This window comes from Natator depressus, chromosome 25 (genome assembly GCF_965152275.1).
Source record: "Natator depressus isolate rNatDep1 chromosome 25, rNatDep2.hap1, whole genome shotgun sequence".
Taxonomy (NCBI): domain Eukaryota; kingdom Metazoa; phylum Chordata; order Testudines; family Cheloniidae; genus Natator; species Natator depressus.
In genome coordinates, this window is record NC_134258.1 from 3,773,131 (window position 1) to 3,790,261 (window position 17,131).

The 17,131-nt window shown below is 51.2% G+C and overlaps 1 long non-coding RNA gene across 1 annotated transcript; it reads left to right on the forward strand.

Moving 5' to 3' along the window:
* Positions 1 to 6,097: 6,097 nt before the first annotated feature.
* Positions 6,098 to 17,131, forward strand: LOC141977805 (uncharacterized). The gene is made up of 3 exons (XR_012636286.1): positions 6,098 to 6,274; positions 15,317 to 15,938; positions 16,525 to 17,131. It is a non-coding gene; the product is annotated as an uncharacterized LOC141977805 (long non-coding RNA).

Here is a 17,131-nt window from a genome sequence, read left to right on the forward strand (position 1 = left end):
AACAGAGCTAGGTGTGACAGCTTGCTTATCCTGACTGCGGGTGACCATTTCCACCCTCTTGGCTAGCTTCACATGATTGGCCAAGTCTTCCCCCAACAGCATGGGGATGGGATAATCAACAAAGACTGCAAAAGTCCACGTTCCTGACCAGCCCTTGTACTGGACCGGCAACTTGGCTGTAGGCAAGTCAAAAGAGTTTGACTTGAAGGGTTGAATTGTCACTTGGACCTCTGGGTCGATTAAATTGAGGTCCACTAAAGAAGCATGGATAGCTGACACTTGTGCTCCAGTGTCCCTCCACGTGATGACCTTCTTCTCGCCCACACTCACCGTTTCCCTCCGCTCTGAAGGTATTTGGGAGGTATCTGGGCCTGAGGACCTCTGGTGTGATTTCGGTGCAATGAACTGTAATCTGTTGGGGTTCTTGGGGCAGTTGGCCTTTACATGCCCCGGCTCGTTACATTTAAAACATGGTCCAGCTGACGGGTCACTGGGGCGAGGTGGGTTGCTGGTGAATGGTGTGGCGGGACGGTAAGGTGTCTGGAGTGTTCCTTGGGGTGTAGTTGGGGCCTTGGGCTGCCCCTGGTAGTAGGGTGTGGTCTGAGGGTGTCCCTTCTGGTGTCCGCTCCAACTGCGACCAGGGTTGTTCCTCTCTCCTCCCTCCACCCGTTTTGTTCCGGCTTGCCCCGCCTCTCTGGCAGTCTGGGACTGCTCGTATTGATCAGCATAAGAAGCAAGACTTTCTGCTGAGTCCATTTTCTTATCCCATAAATACTGTTTTATATCCTCCTTGGACATATTCAGGAATTGCTCCTGAGTCATTAAATCACACATTCCTTCAAAGCCAGTTACACCCCTTCCTTTGACCCATTTATCTAACAGATCTGTCATCTGGTTTACATAAGCCACATTACTTAATCCAGGTCCTCTCTTAAAGGCTCTACATTTCAGGTGTAACTTGAAATTGTTTTACCTGTCTTTCATGTTCTTTTTGTTTTTCCTCAGCCTCAAATCTGGCTAATTCCAGCTTCTGTTGAACAGTGCAGTCTGTCATCTTAACCTCTCTGTTTTTAACTAACTTTATACCTGAGAGTTAGAAAGAAAAGAAAACAAAACAAAACAAAAACTGGCTTGTAAAATTTTGCTGTGCTGTAACCTGATATCTTTTTCTCTGATAGCTGTTCTCAGCCTACAGAAAAGTCCTTTTGTTATGCCTGCTGCTCTGTCCCCCAGGCAGAGAGAAAGACTCTGCGGCTGCAATCACCTTTTACAAAACCTTTTAAAATCCTACTGTGCTTCTGGGGCAAAATGATCCCACCGCTCTGCCACCATGTCAAGGTTCCTTCCCCACTCTGAACTCTAGGGTACAGATGTGGGGACATGCATGAAAGACCCCCTAAGCTTATTCTTACCAGCTTAGGTTAAAAACTTCCCCGAGGTACAAACTTTGCCTTGTCCTTGAACCGTATGCTGCCACCACCAAGCGTTTTAAACAAAGAACAGGGAAAGAGACCACTTGGAGACGTCTTCCCCCAAAATATCCCCCCAAGCCCTACACCCCCTTTCCTGGGGAAGGCTTGATAAGAATCCTCACCAATTTGTACAGGTGAACACAGACCCAAACCCTTGGATTTTAGGAACAATGAAAAATCAATTAGGTTCTTAAAAGAAGAATTTTAATTAAAGAAAAGGTAAAAGAATCAGCTCTGTAAAATCAGGATGGGAAATACCTTACAGGGTAATCAGATTCAGAACACAGAGAATCCCTCTAGGCAAAAACCTTAAGTTACAAAAAGACACAAAAACAGGAATATACATTCCCTCCAGCACAGCTTATTTTACCAGCCATTAAACAAAAGGAAATCTAACGCATTTCTAGCTATATTACTTACTAATTTAACAGGAGTTGCAAGGCTGCATTCCTGATCTGTTCCCGGCAAAAGCATCCACAGACAAACTGTTTGTTCCCCCACTCCAGATTTGAAAGTATCTCGTCCCCTCATTGGTCATTTTGGTCAGGTGCCAGCGAGGTTATCTTAGCTTCTTAACCCTTTACAGGTGAAAGCGTTTTGCCTTTGGCCAGGAGGGATTTTATAGCACTGTATACAGAAAGGTGGTTACTCTTCCCTTTATATTTATGACACTCCCACTGTGCAGGGCACCGCACAGAGTTATAGACAATCTCTGCCCTGGAGCACTTCCTGTTGAAATAGACCAGACTGACCCCCAGGAGGCCGGAGGGGTGTAACTGACAAGCAGAGTGATGGTTTCAAATGTCATGTAAGTGCTAGGAGCCAACTGCACCTGAATTTCCTCTTCATGGGCACCCACCCAAGGCTCCCGGCTTCTCAGCCATCACTTCTCTTGGGTGCAGACCCGCATCTCTCTCTCCTTCCCTCCAGACCAGGGTTGTTCCAGGCTGCACAGTCCCCTGCCTACACTAGTTCCCCAGCAAGCCAGACGGCCTAACCCGGCCAGTGTCTGCACTTTGCTTACTCCCTTCAAAGGCTAGGAACAAAGGAACTGCCCACAGTGATAAGCTACCACCTAGCTTTCTAAGAAAACACATTTATTCTTAAGGTGAAACAATAAAAGAACCCCCAGAGCTCACCCCAGCTCCAACAAGGGCTCTGCTAGGAGTCAGCCCTTCAGACCCCACCAATGGGGTTTTCTGTGATCATGAGTTCATAGCAACTTGCTCTGAACAAGAACACACACGCCTAGGTCAGCCTTTCCTTTACACCGTTGGGGACTCTGATCTTCAGAGTCTCTGGGAAGGTATTGGGTCTCTCCTCAGGGTGTATCTTCAAAAGAGTGGGTCCTGAGGTGGAATTTGCATATCTCCCCCTTCCTCTCCCCCCAGGTATTTCCTAGGAAAACCACTTAACTTTGTTTGTCCCAAAAGTTCCTTCTTGTCTGGCACATTGCTTCAAACAATCGTTCCATGCTCAGAACACTGGTCACATCTCCCCCAGAGAAGTCACAGGCAATCCCCCAAGAATACATAAACTTGGCCTCCAAAACTATTTAAACTAAATTCAAGATCTCCCAACGATCTTGCAGGAAATTGCTGTGTCTGTCCCAGGGGGGATTCACTAGACAGGGAGACAAAGGGAGGGAGTGGGGCAGTGGGAGGCAGTTGGGGTGAGGGGGGCAGGCGAGGAGCACACTGGGCAGGGGGAGTGAAACTGGGCAGGAAGGGTTGGAGCCAGCCAGTCAGTACAGGGGTGAGAATAGCAAGAGTCAAAGCTGCCTGGTGCCAGGATCTCTGTTTCTCTGGCTGTCCCTCGCTGGAATTTTTCTTCCCCAGAGTTGGCCACATGTTTCGGGGGAAGAGGGCACTGACTGGTCCTAGTGCCCCCCAACAGGAGGGTGTAGGGCGGGTGTCACCATTCCACAGCTGTGGGGCCAGCAGGTGTGTGAGGTGGCCCCAGCTGAGGGTCCCTCCGATGCTGCAGTCCCTGTTGCGGCTGCCCCTGCTCCCCTGTTATTTGATTGGGTTTTTCACACAACATCAGGGGAGAGAAAAACCCTTCGTAGAACATGGGACTGCAACACCTACACAAGCTGGCCGGAGGAGGTGGGTACCAGTCTACACAGTGCACTAGCACCTAGGAGCCTGAGCCATGGAGCAGAACCCCACTGTGCCAGGTGCTGCATGGACCCGCAGCCCCAAACAGCTCACAAGCAGGAGCAGAAACTGCTTTAAACTCCTCACGTGGGACTGACTAGGGGGCCTATCTCTTCCAGCCGGTTTGTCCAGGTTCAGCCGCATCGCTGCAGCTAGGCTGGTGCACGCAGAGGTGGATTAAGGTTTCGTGGGGCCCTAGGCCAGAGCAAGTAGCCCCACCCACAGCCCCAAACCTTTCTGCCCCTTCCCTGGGCGTGCCGCCCCTGTTCCACCCAGGGTCCCCCCTATTCGGCCCCCCAGTGCAGACTCACAACCCTTTTTGCTCCTTTCTGCCCACCCCACTGTGGCCCCAAGACTGGAGAAGCTCTGTCCCTGTGCCACCTGGGGCACAGCGGGGAGTGAGGGCTTCTTCAGTCCCAGGGCCCCAGCAGGGGTCCAGATGCTGGGGCTTCCCCCACCACCCCTCTGCGCTTCTCGGGGGACCAGGGTCGGGCACAGGGGCTTCCTTTGCTGCCCCCCGGCTTCTGCTGGGGATGGATGGCAGGCGCTGGGGCTTCTGCCTCCTGGGGATATCTGCTGGGGATGGGGTCGGGAGTTACTGGGGGGGCTTCCCCCATCCCGCAGCTGCTGCCAGAGATGGGTCAAGGGCCACTCAGGGTTTCTGGGGGCCTCCTAGTTGGCCCTGGGCATGGGCCCCATCAGCCCACTGGCTAATCTGCTATTGGGTGCACACCTCTGGTGCACCAGTCCGCAGCGGGTCTTCTTCTGGGGTGGGCTCTCAGGTGAAGCCACACCTGCACAAAGTCCCTAATGCACACAGGCCCTGGGCTTCACACTGCCGGTGGTCCCTTCCCTGGGGGTCTGCGGAGCAGGCTGAGCTGTCGGGTAGATTCTGCCCTAGAAAGGAGACAAAACGTTGTTTCCGGAGCTTTGCAATTTACGAGGCTTCTCTTGGGTAACTGGCTGGGGGCATTTCCTACCTCAGACTCAGGGGAGATTTCCCAAGGCACCCTGGCAGTCGGGCATCCATCGAATGTCAATGGGATGTTGGAGCCTCCCCTGGAAACTCTTCTGTTTTCCTGGGGCTCATCCAAGGCATTGTCTGAGGCGTCGTCTACGCTAGAAAAACTTTGCCACCGTAGCTATCCTGGCGAGCCCTCCTAGCATCTGTAGGAAGACAAATGAGCCACTGGCTCGTGGCTTCTTAGCAGGTTCCTCCAGGCAACCAGCTCAGCTGGAGAGCTAAGAAATCAGAGGCTGCTGGCCAGCAATATGAAGAGCTGCCACCCACAGGTGGATAAGGAGCAACACCCACTAGCTATCCGGGGAATCACAAAGCCTGGCCCGGAGAGAAGGAAAACGCCAGAGGCCAGACCAGACTCATGCACAGCAGCCCCCCTTTGGCTGACATCGGTTACAGCCCCCCGAGGGAACAATGCAGACAGAGGGGGAGGTTTTCCATACCTCAGCCCCACGACTGGCTGTTCATTCCAGAGGTGCCACCGAGTCAGGAACTGGGGGCTTCCCGCCAGCATCCCTGTAAGACCGGCCCTTGTGGGTTTGTTCCCAGAAGCAAGGAAAGACCTCCTGCCGGACTTTAAACTTTAACACCCTGAGTCTTTAGATGGGGAGCTGATTTCTCTAGCCTGCATTGCCAAATTCACCCTGTTTTCACACTTACCCTTGGGCACCAGATTAGCTGGGCAAATGATCTAGAGCGCGAGCTTCGCCTAGTGATCAGTGCAGGAAGCAGCGCATTAGGACTCCTGGGTTCTAGTCCCAGAGGTGCCACTTTGGTCAAAGAGGTTGCTACAAGAAGTCACTCCAGGAAATCCTGTGGCTGGATTTTACTTATTAAAGGCCTGGATAATTTTATTACCTCTAGTCACATTTCAGCTGTGATGGCAGTGAGCAAACATCATGCTCCAGGGAACAGGCAGGTTATCTGTAGGGCTTGGGCAGGCAGGACGCCTCAGTTTACCCTGCTATAAAATCATTATAATAATACCTACTTCCCAAGGCAATAAAGAGGCTATAGCCCTGGCTACAGTTAAAATTGAGGTCGACTGACACACCCATGTCACTCAGGGGTGTGAAAAATCCACCCCGAACGCTGTAGCTATGCTGACATACAGCTAGGTCAATGGAGGAATGCGTCCATCAATCCAGCTACCATCACTTGGGGAGGTGGAGTTCCTACAAAATCAGAAAAACCCCTTCCTTCACTGTGGGCTGCATCTAGACTCTACACAATGGGGTTATGCCACTGTACACCCATAGGGTAGACATGGCCTTAGTTAATTGTTTATAAAGTGCTTTAAATTAACAGCTTTGCATTCTGCAGGCCAAGGGAAGTTTCTCTCTAATTTCTCTTTAGTTTTGTTTCCTAGAAGCTATATTTGTCAGAGCACTGTTTTGTTTTCACTTCCTTCTAGGTTCACTGATTCAAGAGCCTTCCTCACATGACCGACGGAAACTTTGAGCTGGCTGATGCAAGAGCTTGACGAACTTCTTTGGTAACCATGGGGGAGTTTCTGCAAAAGTCATAAGACCTGGTGGTAATGGGAATTGTTTGCTCAATGACTCAGTGGCTCAGTCAGCTGCCCTGCAGAGCCTCCAAGAAGTCTACCTGGCAGAACACAGGTAAACTAATATAAAAAAACCTGGTAATGTGTGGCTATTTTGAGCTTCACTATAGCAGCTGGCAAGAGAACCCAGATTAGGAGTCACAGCCATTTGAGCTAAAGGAGAATCTCTGTTAGTGGTATAGGGCCTATGACATGCATCTGAGCTGTTCTGATTCCACACAACGGAAAGCAGTGGTGCATACACGCACTGTTGGGCGCTTTACCATATGTTGCACGTCTGAAGGACTTTCCACCTGATAGGCTCAAAGAGCTTTACAAATATGAACTAATTAAGCCTGAATGCAGCATGTAAGATTGCCTGCCTTACAGGCAGGTGGAGTATGTGTGTATTCAGCACAAACAGCTCCTGGGCTCTGGAGACCAGAGTGAATGAACTGGAGGAGCTAAGGGAGACAGCCAGGGACACAGACCAGGCTTTCTGGGACACAGCAGAGCGGGCCCAGCCCCAGTCTGGCAGCTTCTGTGCTACTGGGGAGGGTGAAAGTCTCGGGGAAGGAGAACAGATGGAAACTGAGTCCTGTAGTTGGGACCCTCTTTCCAGAAGACGTCGTGGTATCCTCTCGCATGGAGGACACCCCTCCAGGGGAGGGGACCCTGTTGTTAGGAAGAGACAGGAGACAGTAATGGGGGGTTGGTTATTAGAAGTATAGAGAGTTGGGTTGTGGTGACCGGGAGAACCACGCGGTGAATTGCCTGCTGGGTGCGAATGTTGTGGATCTCTCGAGCCATCTAGACAAACATCTGGGCAGTGCTGGGGAGGAGCCAGTGGTCGTGGTACATGTAGGTACCAGTGACATAGGGAAAGGCAGGAGGGAGGTCCTGGAGGCCAAATTTAGGCTGCTAAGTCAGAGATTCGAGTCCAAACCCTCCCTGGGAGCATTCTCTGAAATAGCACAGGGCCAGTAAGACAGACAGAACTCCAGGGCCCCAATGCGGGGATGAGACGATGGTGCTGGGAGGAGGGTTTAGGTTTGTTAGGACCTGGGGAAACATGTGGGGAAAGAGGAGCCTGTACAGGAAGGATGGGCTCCTCCGAAGCCAAAACAGAACCAGATTGCTGGCATAGAAAATTCAAAAGTTCATTGAGGAGGGAGAAAGCTGAGAGATGCGGAGGAGCAACGGTTCAGAGACATCCCTTAGGGGAGGATTTATTAAAGGGGATTCTCTATATCCTAACAGAGAGGAGGGGATAGAGATTGGTAAAGTGCACGTAGGAACTGCAGAGAAACAGTCAAATGAAAAAGAGTCCCATTCAATTACATCACATGAAGGAAGCCAACTAAATAGCGACAAATGTTATAAGTGTTTATACACAGATGCTAGAAGTCTAAATATTAAAATGGCTGAACTTGAGCACCTGGTATTAAATGAGGCTACTGATTTAGGAGGCATCACAGAAAATTGGTGGAACGATGCTAATCGGGACACTATAATACCTGGGGACGAAATATACAGGAATGACCGAGTAGCTGTGTTGGTGGGCGAGTGGCACTGTATGTGAAAGAAAGCACAGAGTCAAATATAGTGAAAATCTTAAATGAATCAGATGGTACCAGAGAATCTCTGTGGATAGAAATTCCATGTGTGAATAATAAAAGTAGAGCAGTAGGAATGTATTACCGACCCCCTGACGAGGAGGGTGAGTGTGACTGTGACAGGCTCAGGGAGATTAGAGAGGCTACAGAAACAGAAAGCCCAGTAATAATGGGGGATTTCATCTATCCCCATACTGACTGGGTACATGTCACCACAGGACAGGGTGCAGAGATAAATTTCTAGACACTGTTAATAACAGCTTCTTGGAGCAGCTAGTCCCAGAACCCACCTGGGGAGATTCTTGATTTAGTCCTAAGCGGTGCATAAGACAGTGACCATAATGTAATTAAATTTAACACCCTTGTAAGGGGGAAAGTACTGAGAAAACCCATCACAGGAGCATTTAACTTCAAAAACGTAACCAGCGCCAAAACGAAGAAGCAAGTTAAACGGATATTAAAAGGAACAGTCACAAGAGTGAAATGCCTGCAAGCTGCATGGAAACTAATTAAAAACACCATAATAGGGGCTCAAACTAAATGTATACCCCAAATAAAAAAAAAACCAATAAGAGGACCAAAAAATGTCACCATGGCTGAACAATAGAGTAAAAGAAGCAGTTTGAGGCAAAAAGGCATCCTTTCAAAATTGGAAGCCCAGTGCTACTGAGGAAAATGGAAAGAAGCATAAACTCTGCAAGTCAAGTGTAAAAGTCTGTAACCCTTCTGCCCGTCAGAGTTGGCAGCAACAAGGGCCGGGTTCAGGATCTAGGGGTTCCATTCCAATAACACAATGCAAAACCGGCTCGAGCCCCCACCCAGTGACCTGGGACAAATATATACCACCCCCACTGGGCGCCTCCCAGAGGCAATACTTCCCCTCTCGCAAGCACAGAGTCTGAGTGTAGCAAAAAGACTTTTAATAACAGAGAGAAACCACGTGGCATTATGTTGGGGAACCACCACCAACAGGATTCATAACAGTTTATTCCTGCCCCAATAACAGAGAAACTGGGGCTCCTACAGCAGCCAAAGTGACTGTCGAGGCAGGGGGTGGGTGCCAATGAGGTCAGCCCCTGAAATTCTTTTCCACAACCCACCACGACTCGCCACCAGATGTCCGGGTAGAGCTCATCCTGGCTCTGCTTACTGGTATAATTAGGCAGGCCAAAAACAAAACAAAACAAAACAAAAAGTAAAGCACAACTAGCAAAAGACACAAAAATTAACAACAAAAATGTTTTTAAGTACGTGCAAAGCAGGAAGCTGCCAAACCACCAGTGGGGCCACTGGACGATGGAGATGCTAAAGGAGCACTGAAGGAAGACAAGGCCGTTGCGGAGAAGCTAAAGGAATTCTTTGCATCGGTCTTCACGGCAGAGGAAGAGGGAGATTCCCACACCTGAGCCATTCTTTTTTAGGTGACAAATCTGAGGAACTGTCCCAGATTGAGGAGTCAATAGAGGAGGTTTTGGAACAAATTGATAAACTAAATGGCGATAAGTCACCAGGACCAGGTGTGAATCACCCAAGAGTTCTGAAGAAATTCAGAATGATGAAACTATTAACTGTGGTATGTAACCTGTTGCTTAAATCAGCCTCTGTGCCAGGTGACTGTAATGTAAAGCCAATTGTTTAAAAAGGCTCCAGAGGCGATCCCAGCAATTACAGGCTGGTAAGTCTGACTTCAGTATGAGGCAAACTGGAGCAAAATACAGAATTATCAGACACACAGATGAACATGATAGCTTGGGGAAGAGTCAATGTGGCTTTTGTAAAGGGAAATCCTGCCTCACCAATCTATTACAATTCTTTGAGGGGGTCAACAACCATGTGGACAAGGGTGATCCAGTGGATATAGTGGACTTGGACTTTCAGAAAGTCTTTGACAAGGTCCCTCACCAAAGGCTCTTAAGCAAACTAAGCAGTCATGGGATAAGAGGGAAGGTCCTCTCAGGGATCAGTAGCAGGTTGAAAGACAGGATACCAAGAGTAGAAATAAATGGTCCGTTTTCACAGTGGAGAGAGGTAAATAGCAGGGTCCCCCAAGGATCTGTACTGGGACCTGTGCTGTTCAACATATTCATAAATGATCTACGAAAAGAGGTAAACAATCAGGTGGCAAAATTTACAGATGATACAAAATTACTCAGGACAGTTAAGTCCAGAGCAGACTGTGAAGAGCTACAAAGGGATCTCACAAGACTGGGTGACTGGGCAACAAAATGGCAGCTGAAAATCAATGTTGATAAATGCAAGTGTAAGCAGGGGAATAGTCCCGCTATTGTGGGGAACTGTCCTGGCTTCTGCACTACCCCGGTGAAGTGGGCTAGCGAAAGGATCTGAGTCCTCGCTCCCACTTCCTTTACCCAGTGGCCTCCCTGCCCTTGAGGACTCCCCTTCCACTCTCCTGTCTGGCAGAGTCCTCGTAACCCCAACAAGGCTGGGCCCAGGATTCCGGGGGGCTCGACCCCCAACCCTGCTGTGGTCACCTAGGACAGGGGCTAGGGTGTCCCCACTCCGGGGTACTCTCTCTGCCCTGGGCACTTCTCTGACCCACTGACCATTACATACAAGTTAAAGCAAATGCAAGTTATTTAATCAACAATTAATTTTAAAAAGAATAAGGAAACGTGGGAAAGGTTAAAGGAAACACATCACCCCGCTCTGTGGCAGGGAACATCACAAACAGGGTCTCTGGAACGTCAGGGCAGTTCACAGTCTGTTCCGTGTAAGTCCCAGGCTCCTTATCCGGCCCTGGCCGTGCTGCAGGGTTGGACACTCGCTCTGGTGGTGGCCGCACGCTCTCAGGCTCTAAGTGGTAGGACCCTTCTGCCCAGTGTCGCCCCCGCCCTGTTGGGGTTATGATCCGAGCCTGGCCTGCAGAGCCCCTTGGCTGAGGCGTCTCCCTGTGCTGGGCCGGCCCCCAGGGTCCCCCTCGCTCTCCCCAGCTGCTCATCGCACCCAGCTCCGGACAGCTCCAGCCCCAGCTCCACCACTCGGTCTCTGCACTGCTGCTGCTGCTCTGCCTCCAGCTCCCTGGGCTGCTTTTCTCACCCCTCTGGCTCTGGTTGCTGCAGCTCTGCTCCCAGGACGGGTCTGCTCTGCAGGCTGCTTCTGTGACTCTGCTCCCAGCCCTGACCTGCTTCCTGGGCTGCTGCTCTGGCCCCTCTGGCTCGGGTCGCTGCAGCTCTGCTCCCAGGACAGGTCTGCTCTCTCTGGGCTCCTTTTCTGGTCCCTCTGCATCTGGCCCAGCTCTGCTCCCCAGCTCAGCTCGGGCCCCTGCTTTCTCCTTAGCTCGGCCCCCCTCTGTCTGACCCAGGCAAGTCCAGCTCACACGGAGGACGGGACCCCCCTGGCCTCCTGACTCCCTGATTAGCCTGCCCTGGAGCATTGGCCTCTCCCCATTGTTCCTGGGGTCTAACAGTCTCAGGGTCCTGGTTTCCCGTAGACCCTTCCCCCTTTTAGTACTGGGAGCTAGCTAACCAAAACACCCCACTGAATGTTAGTAAGGGGGCAACAATGGAAAACACGATCCCAAGCAAAGTTCCCTGTAAGCCGCACCGGAGCTGCAGTGGCCGGGGAGAGCTAGCCCCTCCCCAAGCCCAGCCCAGCCCAGCCTCGCCGGAACTGCTGCGGCCCAGGAGAGGCGTCTCTCCCCCAGCCCCGAGCTGCTGCGGGGAGAGAGGGCTGGGGGGGAGTCCTCTCTCCCTGCTGCAGCCCTGGGGCAGCCTGCACCCCAAACCCCTCAGCCCCAGTCCCACCCCAGAACACCCCTGCACCCAACCCTCTGCCCCAGTCCTAAGCCCCCTTCCATGCCCTGAACCCCGCATCCCCAGCCTCACCCCAGAGCCCGCACCCCCCAGCCAGAGCCTTCACCCCCCTGCGTCCCAACCCTCTACCCCAGTCTGAGCCCCTCCCACACCCCGAATCCCTTGGCCCCACCCCCACCACACATCACCTCCATACTGGTGCACATAACAAAATTCATTCTGCACATGAACGTAAAAAATTCGAGGGAACACTGATCCCAAAGATATATACAAAAAGATGGAGATTAAATTAGCTGTTACCAGTCAAGAAGGAAATCTTGGCGCTATTGTGGCAGAGGTGGATTAAGGTCTCCTGGGGCCCTGGGCCAGAGCAAGTGGGGACTGGCGCCAGAACGGTCACCCCACCCCTTCTGCCTGTGGTCCTGCCCCTGTTCTGCCCCTTCCCCCTGCCCCTGTTTTTCCCTCCTGGGCCCATTGGATAATCCACCACAGCATTGTGGAGAGTTCTCTGAAAACAACTGCTCAATGTGCAGCAGTCAAAAAAGGAAACACAATGCTAGGAACCATTAGGAAAGGGACAGATAATAAGGCAGAAAATATCATAACAACACTATATAAATCCACGGTACGTACATATTGTGAATACTGCGTGCAGTTCTGGTCACCGCATTTCGAAACATCTATTAGAATTGGAAAAAGCACAGAGAAGGGCAACATAAAACATTAGGGGTTTGGAACAATTTCCAGATGAGGGGAGCTTAGAAAGACTGGGACTCTTCATCTTAGAAAAGCGATGACTAAGAAAGGACGGCTGGAGGTCTATAAACCCTGACTAGTGTGGAGAAAACGCATAATGACATGTTATTTACTCCTTCACATAACACACGAATCACAGGTTCCCCGAACAACAATAATAGCCAGAAGGTTTAAAACAAACATAAGAAAGTACTTCACACAGCGCATAGTCAATCTGTGAAACTCATTGCCAGGGGATATTGTGAAGGCCAAAAGTATAACTGGGTTTAAAACAGAATTAGATAAGTTCATGGAGGACAGGTCTGTCAATGACTATTAGCCAAGATGGTCAGGGATGCAACCCCATGCCCTGCATGTCCCTAAGCCTCTGACTGCCAGATGCTGGGACTGGATAGCAGGGGATGGCTCACTTGATAATTGCCCTATTCTGTTCGCTCCCTCCGAAGCAGGTGGCTCATGCCACTGTCAGAAGACAGGATACTGAACTAGATGGACTGACCTGCCATGCCATTCTTATGTTCCATTTTGCGGATGGGGGAACTGAGGAGGCACAGAGTGGTTAAAGGCCTTATTTACAGTCACACAGCGAATCAGTGACAGAGCCAAGGCCAGAGCTCAGGAGCCCTGACTCACAGTCCTGTGCTTTAATCTCAAGACCTCCCTCCATCTCCGTTGTGTCAGCTGATCAACCCTGTGGATAGGTGGGCAGCTCAATAGGCTAGCAAAGCATTCTCAGCCCACATTGTTTTCCTGGGACAGTCCGTTTTACAAACAGACTTGCCACTATCCTGTCACATGCTATCCAGTCGGATGTCCTGCAGGGGCCAATACCAGATGGTCAGGGCTGGATTAACTCTCCTGTGGGCCCGGGGCTATTAGATTTTGTGGGGCCCCTGTATACTAGTCTTGTTCCTAATTTAAAACAAAATGATCACAATTATGGCATCGAGGCTATTAATGCTTTCCTAAACTTGCCTTTGAATTAACATAAAGCCATTCTGCGGTTACATTTCAGTCTTAAAACATGTCGAATATAGTTAAGTTAATTCAAAATAGCCTACTTCTTACCTTAGAACCGCTGTTATATTAGTTTCTTTCTGGGAGGGGGTTTGGGTGCAGGAGAGGGCTCCAGGCTGGGGCAGTGTTGGGATGAGGAGAGAATCATTGAATCTCAGGGTTGGAAGGGACCTCAGGAGGTCATCTAGTCCAACCCCCTGCTCAAAGCAGGACCAATCCCCAATTTTTGCCCCAGATCCCTAAATGGCCCCCTCAAGGATTGAACTCACAACGCTGGGTTTAGCAGGCCAATGCTCAAACCACTGAGCTATCCCACCCCCCAAGAGGGTGAGGGGTGCAGGCTCCATCCGGGGGGCACTTACCCCAGGTGGCTCCCAGCCAGTGGTGCAGCAGGACTCAGGCAGGCTGCCTGACTGCCAGCCATAGCCCCACGCCGCTTCCGGAAGCTGCTGGCACCTCTCTGCATGCCCCTGGGGGAAGCAGGATAGTGTGTCTCTGTGCACTGCCCACGCCTGCAAGCACCGCCCCTGCAGCTCCCATTCCCAGCCAATGGGAGCTGCAGGGATGGTGCTGGGGGCAGGGGCAGTGCGCGGAGCCACCTCCCCGACAGGGGCCGCAGAGATGTGCCAGCAGCAGGCCACTTCTGGGAGTGGCGTGGGGCCACAATGAGCAGGCAGTCTGCCTGAGCCCTGCTGCGCTGCTGGACTGTTAGCGGCCCGGAGATCACAATCGACTGGCAAAGGCTCCAGGATCGACCAGTCGATCGTGATCAATGAGTTGGTGACCACTGAATTATATATAAATATGGATTTCTTTTTGTGGGGCCCCCCTTAGCCCGAGGCCCTGGGCTGCACCCCCTAAAGCCCCTGTGTTAATCTGGCCCTGCAGATGGTTAAAAGGAGGATAACCGCCCCCCCCCCCCGCCCACGCCCATGAGTGCCTGAAAACACATCCCATCACCCCTGTACATGAGAGGAGAGACATTCCTGTCTGATTGTACAGGTGACTGAGTTATGGCCCAAAGCACAAAGGGTGAGCACCCCATCGCTATCAGCGCTTACAGAGCTGCAGTTCCAAGTGGCCTCCTTTTCAAAGTTCAGCTCTGCTGTTTGCCAGCACAACCTCCTGTGGCAATGAGTTCCACAAGCTGCCTTCAGACTGCACAACCGAGCTTTAGCCCTCCCATCTACACTGCCACCTATGCCCAGGCTCTCACTGAGCTGGGGGCTGTGTTTGAGCCAAGTGCCCAGATGTGGTTGATTTGGGGGGTGTAGACAGGGCTGAAGTTAGAGGTGAAGGAGGCAGCTTTCAGTAAAAGGCGTGTGTTTCTGTGTGTGAGAGACAGAGATATCCTGTGTGCACTGCATGTCTGAACACAGCTGCAGCCAAAGGATGTTACACATGGTTTATTCTTGCCTGTGTGGACATGCTATAGCCTCGGTTAGAGCCTCGGTTTTTAGTCTACGTGCAAGGCAGGTCATAGCATGGTCTTTTGGACGGGAAATAACATGAAAAACAAACCTGCACGGAGAGCATCCATGTTAATATCAGGATGTCTGTGCAGAGTAAACAGGATCTGGGAGGGGGAGGGTCCCGGTGAGCAGGCGGGACGGGGAGTTAGCCCTGGTCTACACTAGGAGTTGAGGTCAAATTTAGCAGCGTTAAATCAATTTAACCCTGCACCATCCACACAACAAAGCCCTTTTTTTCGACTTAAAGGGCTCTTAAAATCGATTTCCTTACTCCACCCCCCGACAAGGGGATTAGCGCTGAAATCGGCCTTGCTGGGTCGAATTTGGGGTATTGTGGATGCAATTAGATGGTATTGGCCTCCAGGAGCTATCCCAGAGTGCTCCATTGTGACCGCTCTGGACAGCACTCTCAACTCAGATGCACTGGCCAGGTAGACAGGAAAAGACCCGCGAACTTTTGAATTTCAATTTTCTGTTTGGCCAGCGTGGCGAGCTGCAGGAGAGTGCAGAGCTCATCAGCAGAAGTGACCATGCAGAGCTCATCAGCAGAGGTGACCATGATGGAGTCCCAGAATCGCAAAAGAGCTCCAGCATGGACCGAACGGGAGGTACAGGATCTGATCGCTGTATGGGGAGAGGAATCCGTGCTATCAGAACTCCGTTCCAGTTTCGAAATGCCAAAACATTTATCAAAATCTCCCAGGGCATGAAGGACAGAGGCCATAACAGGGACCCAAAGCAGTGCTGCATGAAACTTAAGGAGCTGAGGCAAGCCTACCAGAAAACCAGAGAGGCAAATGGCCGCTCCGGGTCAGAGCCCAAAACATGCCGCTTCTATGATGAGCTGCATGCCATTTTAGGGGGTTCAGCCACCACTACCCCAGCCGTGTTGTTTGACTCCTTCAATGGAGATGGAGGCAACACGGAATCAGGTTTTGGGGACGAGGAAGATGATGACGAGGTTGTAGATAGCTCACAGCAAGCAAGCGGAGAAACCGGTTTTCCCGACAGCCAGAAACTGTTTCTCACCCTGGACCCGGAGCCAGTACCCCCCGAACCCACCCAAGGTTGCCTCCCGGACCCCCCAGGTTGAGAAGGGACCTCTGGTGAGTGTACCTTTTAAAATACTATACATGGTTTAAAAGCAAGCATGTTTAATGATTAATTTGCCCTGGCATTTGTGACTCTCCTGGATGTACTCCCAAAGCCTTTGCAAAAGGTTTCTGGGGAGGGCAGCCTTATTCCGTCCACCATGGTAGGACACTTTACCACACCAGGCCAGTAGCACGTACTCGGGAATCATTGTAGAACAAAACATTGCAGTGTATGTTTGCTGGCGTTCAAACAACATCCGTTCTTTATCTCTCTGTGTTATCCTCAGGAGAGTGATATCATTCATGGTCACCTGGTTGAAATAGGGTGCTTTTCTTAAGGGGACATTCAGAGGTGCCCATTCCTGCTGGGCTGTTTGCCTGTAGCTGAACAGAAATGTTCCCCGCTGTTAGCCACAGGGAGGGGGGAGGGTTGAGGGGGTAGCCACGTGGTGGGGGGAGGCAAAATGCGACCTTGGAACGAAAGCACATGTGCGATGTATGTAATGTTAACAGCAAGGTTTACCGTGAAAGAGTGTACCCATTGTTCTATAAAATGTGTCTTTTGAAATACCACTGTCCCTTTTTTTTTCTCCACCAGCTGCATGTGTTTCAAGGATCACAGGACCTTCTCCTTCCCAGAGGCTAGCGAAGATTAGAAGGCAAAAAAAACGCACTCGCGATGAAACATTCTCTGAGCTCATGCTGTCCTCCCACACTGACAGAGCACAGACGAATGCGTGGAGGCAGACAATGTCAGAGTGCAGGAAAGCACAAAATGACCGGGAGGAGAGGTGGCAGGCTGAGGAGACTAAGTGGTGGGCTGAAAAGAGGGCTGAAGCTGAAAGCTGGCAGCAGCGTGATGAGAGGAGGCAGGATTCAATGCTGAGGCTGATGGAGGATCAAACTGATACGCTCCAGCGTATGGTTGAGCTACAGGAAAGGCAGCAAGAGCACAGACCGCCACTACAGCCCCTGTGTAACCAACCACCCTCCTCCCCAAGTTCCATAGCCTCCTCACCCAGACGCCCAAGAACACGGTGGGAGGGTCTCCAGCCACCCAGCCACTCCACCTCAGAGGATTGCCCAAGCAACAGAAGGCTGGCAATCAATAAGTTTTAAAGTTTTAAACTTTTAAAGTGCTGTGTGGCCTTGTCCTTTCCTCCTCCACCACCCCTCCCGGTGCTTCTCTCCTCCACCACCCCTCC